A 6,003-nucleotide genomic window follows, 5' to 3' on the forward strand; every position below is an offset into this window, starting at 1 on the left:
ATGTGCAATAAACAAAACGAAACACAGTCCTCTGTCCAAGCAGGTCTATCTGCAGACTCACAGCAGGTACAGCACATGCCTGCTGCTTGATACACCCTTGAAATGGTTAGGTTCAGGCACCAAAACCACTTGTTAGGATTAAGAAAAGCTCTCAGAGGGCAGTGTTGTGGAGTCAGGTGTGTGTGTCATTTAAACCATGATTCTAAAAAAGTTGGGGCACTGTGTAAAACAGAAAAAAACAAACAGAATGCAGTCATTTGCAAAGGATGTGTTTAATGACATCGGGTTGTTTTTTTTTCTCACATCTTTCAATCTCCTTTATATAATCATGTGTTCACAAAGTGGTGGACCTTGCTCCATCCTCACATGTGAACAACTGAGCCTTTCCAGGACGCCCCTTTCATACTCAGTCATGATACTGTCACCTGTTACCAATCTACCTGTTTACCTGTGGAATGTTCCAAACAGGTGTTTTTGGAGCATTCCACAACTTTCCCAGTCTTTTGTTGCTCCTGTCCCAACTTGTTTGAAACATGTTGCTACATCAAAATCAGAATAAGCAGATATTTACAAAAATCAACAAAGTTGATTAGGTAAAACATTAAATATATTGTCTTTGTACTTTTTCAATTGAATATATGTCACACAGCATTATCAAATGATCATATTTTGTTATACACAGCGTCTTAACTTTTCAGAATCAGGGTTGTAGTAAAATGTTTGTGTCATGTGGTCAGATAGACCCTCCTCCCTCTGTCTTCCTGTGGGCACCCCCTCCTGCTACTTTCAGCCAGAGGGCAGAGGATGAAAACAGCTGTTAGCTCTGTTTGAGTTGTCTCACCCACAACATGCGCTGCTCTTTAGTGGACATACGGAAGCATCTATTGTAACTACAGCCAACCTTTCAAGGCTACAGAGGAGAGGTGTTCAGTAATCAGAATTTACAGTTGAATATTACTTGAATCCATAGTAACAGATGAATTTATTTTCTCCCAAGAAAATAAAACATGCAACCAAGACACCAGGAGAAACAGAGCTTGCTGTGTCAGTCTGTGCAAACTGTGACAAACCTACAGCAGGATGCACAATGTTTAGTGCAGCTTTATGTTGAACCTCGGTGTCAGTTGATGAATATAGTAGCTGTTCCTGTTATTGTCCTGATCATTATCTGTTTGATCACACAAGGGTGAAGAAAAAGTGGCCACAATCGAAGTATTAGACATGTATTGGTCAAAGCTTCTTTCAGAGTTAGAGTCTGAACGTTTTTGACCTTAGAAACAGTGGTTTGACAATAATAATTTGAATTCTACAGAACACAGCGCTCAGTCTGCTCTGTGTCTTCATTGTGTCTGCCCGAGCAAACTCCATCCACTGACAAAGACAAGGAGACATAAAAAGCTAGTCAGTGCACCTTGAGTTAACTTTCGTTGAACTTCTTTTCAAGCATGTTCAAGATGTGGTCCAGAAGCCCTTGAATGTGGACCAGGTTTTGGTTTGTGTCGTGGTTTGACAGGTGACATCCACTGCACATCATCTCCATCACACACATGAAGTGTACTAGTGTTGTAACCACAAAAGACACTTGTATGAGGAGCAGTGTCTTCTGACACTGTGTAAGACACCTTCTCTTTCTGCATTAACTTTGGTCCATGCAGTCAGACACGAAAGCAGTCATGTCATAATGCAGCAGCACATTCACACAGGGCAGAAGGATGCCGGCGTCCACCACATGTCGTCACTACAAACAGCAGCACATCAGGCTAGAAGGATTGCATTGATCAGTCATACTATTTCTACAATTTTGAAGTGTTTTTATTACGTGCTTTATACTGATACATAGTCCACCGTATTCATACTATCAAACAACAGACGTGGCAACCAATCATGTTCATCAATCAGTTTGTGGAGGAGCTGGGTTTCACATTTTGTGTGGACTCAATAGAAACAAATTCAGAACTGAGATTTGAGGCGGACCTGAGAATGCTGTCTTTGGGACAGTGTCCAAGTTTGACAGCAGTTTCGTCAAACGTTCTGAACTGTTAAAGAAACCGGCCTTGGGTCAAGAAAAACCGTCATGCTTTATTTAATGAGTCTGCAATTTCTTAAGAATTTCCGAGATGTGACCTGCGAAGAACTACCTAATTTGGTTTTATGGAGAAAATAGAGACAACATTCCGCTGATACACTTCCAGCCAATTAATTCCATGTAATTGTTGGTGTCTCTCTTTCGGTCAGTGCGTTGCAGTTCAGCTAAAGGCAGCAACAAAGTGTCCAACAATCAGTGAGTAATGCATGCAAACTTTTCTTTCAGACAAAGTCCTATTTTCCCTTGAATTAGTACCAAATAAAATGGTCTAGGAGATTCTAGGAGATTTGATGTAAATTATTAGGAAATGCCAAACCCATGAAACGAAACATTATCAAAACCTGTTCAGGTGGCCCAAAAGTGAAAAGGCCCTCAGACAGCATTAAGATGAGGAGCTCTGCAGCTCATGTGGAAAACCCTGACAAGCTGTCCTGTCTACCAAACTGCATGGTACCAACTCCATCAATTCAAAAGGCTGATTAACACTACCAGCAGTGATTCCATGAAGCTCAAGCTCGGCTTTAGTTTCTGCATTTCTACATCAAGAGTGATGCACAAATAGAAAGTGGTAACACAAAGGTGTTACTGTAAAGCATTTCTGGATACATCATGGCAGTGACGTGATGTGTTTGTAGAGAGATCAGCGATAATCCTCTCATGATGATGATGGTGAAGATGATGACGATGATGGTGATGATGTGTTCACTCATTGTCTGAGAAAGCCTACTTGGACACTAGTACTTCCCTGAATATGGGCAGAGGAGAACAGATAAATATGACATCTATTTGTGTTGTCCATGCTAAGATTAAAATAGTGCCAAGCATACTCATTCATATTTTACACTCACAAAAGACTAAGGCAATAAATAATACTACTCAGGTATGATGAGTGCTTTGTTAATAGTTCTTCTATGTCTATAAAGCAGTTTGACACACTGTGATATCTTCAATGAGCTACACAGATACCTGAGGGAACCACAGAATACCATCAAAAGATTTTGAACAGCTGAAAACCAAAACACGATGTGCAACATGAATCTTCATGTGTACAAAGACAAACTTGCGTGTGTCTTACAACCCAGTGTTGGTGCATTTACCGTTGACAACAAAAGGCACAAATCACAAATATGCATATGTTAACGACTGATCTTTGTAAAGCAGCTGAATCAGATGACAGATGTTTCTCAGATTCCACAGTTTCCTGACAGTCAAACAACACCTCTCATCTCACAGATCCTGGCTCCACAGAGACACTCGTCGGTACATTTATTCACATTTGGATCCAGATCAACAAACAATATTCGCATTATAGCACAGTTCCATTTGTCCAAAGATTGTACCTTTTGACACTGATTAAATTGTACCCTTTTAAGTCAAGTCTGGTGTCTGCCTCAGGAGAGCAGATATCTTTCTAATGGGACACTCAGTCTACACAACAAGCCTGTTTGGAGCAGTTTATTTGAACTCTGGTGTGTATCCTTCTTCAATGTACCATCTGGGGTGTGCAGTATGTGCTGGCTTTTTAAGGATACCTTCATAATTTCTCAAGTCTCTTCTACACAATAGGCATGTTGAAAGACTTATAGGTGGACGTAATGGCTCCTCATCTTCATACTGGCTGAGGAGTGATTCCTTCTTAACACGAATACTTACTACTGTAAGAAATATTAGCTGAACGTATAATAAAAAAAAAATAGTCTGATTTAGACAAATCCAGTGGGAATTTCAGTCACATATAGGGTTTAATGCTAGTTCTTTTGTCCTGACTACAAGCCTTTATTCAACTACTACAACGTATCCCTCCGCCACAGTGTTACTTCACAGAAACACTATCTGTGGAAACACAAAGAGGGAGGTCAGTTCTAAGTCGAGGACTGACTTTGAAAGAAATTCCCTTTTGATTTGATAAACTCAGGCTGCTGAAGCTTCATATTAGCTTGAATGCATTTTCACACAGAATGAGAACTGTGGATTATGCCCTCTACCTCTTTATGTGGGCTCACTGCCAAAGGTGTTACTTCATGGCCATTATGGGCAGGAAGAGTGAGGACAGCAACTCTTAACTCTTTCAGTGTGTATGTGGCAGCTGAGGACTGTTTGAAGATAAACTTAAAAATCCATAACCGTTCTTTACAGTTCTTTAATGTGAGAAGGAACAATGAAACACTAACTCAAGTTTGAAATTCAGTGACCAATCAAACAACTTTTCCTCAGAGAAGGAAAGGTGATACAAACAAGCAAATACAATAGAATCAGAAAGAAAGCTTGTGTTGAATTTCTCTGCCCTCCATGACATCTACTGTTGTCACAAAGAATCCCATCTGGTTCAATGAAATTATGGTGGCCATACACAGAGGTGCCTGGACATGCTCATCCTGGGCTCCACTCTTCAAATGTCCTGGGCCACTAATCCAGGCCATAACGATCCAGTTCTGTCTCATCCAGCTAATTTAATCTTGGATGATACTATCTTGGATTCTAGTGTGCTCTTATTTTGAAATGAAGAAGCACTGGCTTCAGTCTAATCTAATCCAATTTATTCACCAGAAGTGTCTCTCAGCAGCTCTTACATGAAGAATTTTTCACATTCCTAATGGTAAGATAAGACACTGTGAATATGGCCACAAATCCCTATTCTATAATGACAAAGTCATGAGACAATATCAGCATAAATGCAGGTTAATGAAGAGAGCTGTGCTGTGTGATCACAGAGAACGTTAGAGGAGACAGAGTGCCACACAGCCCCCGCCCAGACTGGCAGGGGCTTTTTTCATGGCTAAACACACGGATCTGGAGGTAATGGAGACAACAAGCCAGAGTTCAAATAAACTGGAAGAGATGATATCTAACGGGTCAGACCAGAGAACAGAAAGGCACAGGTTGGAGCCTGATGTTTGGTCTGACAACATAAGCACTCAGGTTTCAGTCTCTAATGGTTGTTTTCATTAAACATTAGAAGTTACTTTCTGCTGTAACTCATGTTTCATAGCAACACGTATCAGTCAACCAGCACTGCCAGTACACATTACAGCACAGTACATTATAAACCTAAATAAATACAAAGCTTACTAAACGTAGTGTTGTAGTCAGGATCCTATCAGAGGGCGTCATTGTTAGCACTTTCTCTTAGTTTTGGTGCCCCTCACAAACGATGAAGAAAGAGTGTGCGGTTCAGGTGGAAAACTAAACTGTGACTTTGCACTGCCATTATGAGGTATTCTGGCTTTGGCGATTTACACCAACCATTTGGTTACAGACAGGGTAGCACTGTTTCATTACAAAGAACAACAACACTACTTTAAAGCTAAATGTTTTTGGCTTTTTAGTCTTTTGGTACAAAAATAATATAGCTTGAGCTGAGAGTAATAACAGGGCTAACCAGCTATCAATGCTAACCGTTTGAGTTTAGATCAACATACAGTGAAGAGCACAGTACAAGCACAGAGATGACGTAACACTGGTTTCCTTAATCCATACTTTTACATCAGTTCTGTTGCTGATAAGACGTAAAGAGAACTGCATCGCTGTCTGTATTCACTGAGGATCTACTGGCAGCATGTTCCAGAGGTATGCAGTTATCTGTCTGGAGCGTTTCAGCCTCTGCGGCTGAATCGTTTCTGATTTTTATTTGTCTGTGTTTATTCCATGAATGAATGTGAAGAACGCTTCTACAATTAGAAGAAATCCAAATTGCATATAAAGGAACTGGATTTTTGAAACACATCCCTGGATTTCTACAGTGCATACAAATGTCTTTTGGGACAGAGACAAATTGGTCAGAACACACACTCAAAATCTTAACCTTCAGAGATCCACCTCTCTTGTGTTTGAGTTTAGATTGTAGAGAGTAAGCAACAGAAGAATCCCAAAGACATCAGCACTTTTCTGTCTGTGTGGCTACAGACCTTTTGGTTAGA

This window comes from Chaetodon auriga, chromosome 17 (assembly GCF_051107435.1).
Source record: "Chaetodon auriga isolate fChaAug3 chromosome 17, fChaAug3.hap1, whole genome shotgun sequence".
Classification (NCBI taxonomy): domain Eukaryota; kingdom Metazoa; phylum Chordata; class Actinopteri; order Chaetodontiformes; family Chaetodontidae; genus Chaetodon; species Chaetodon auriga.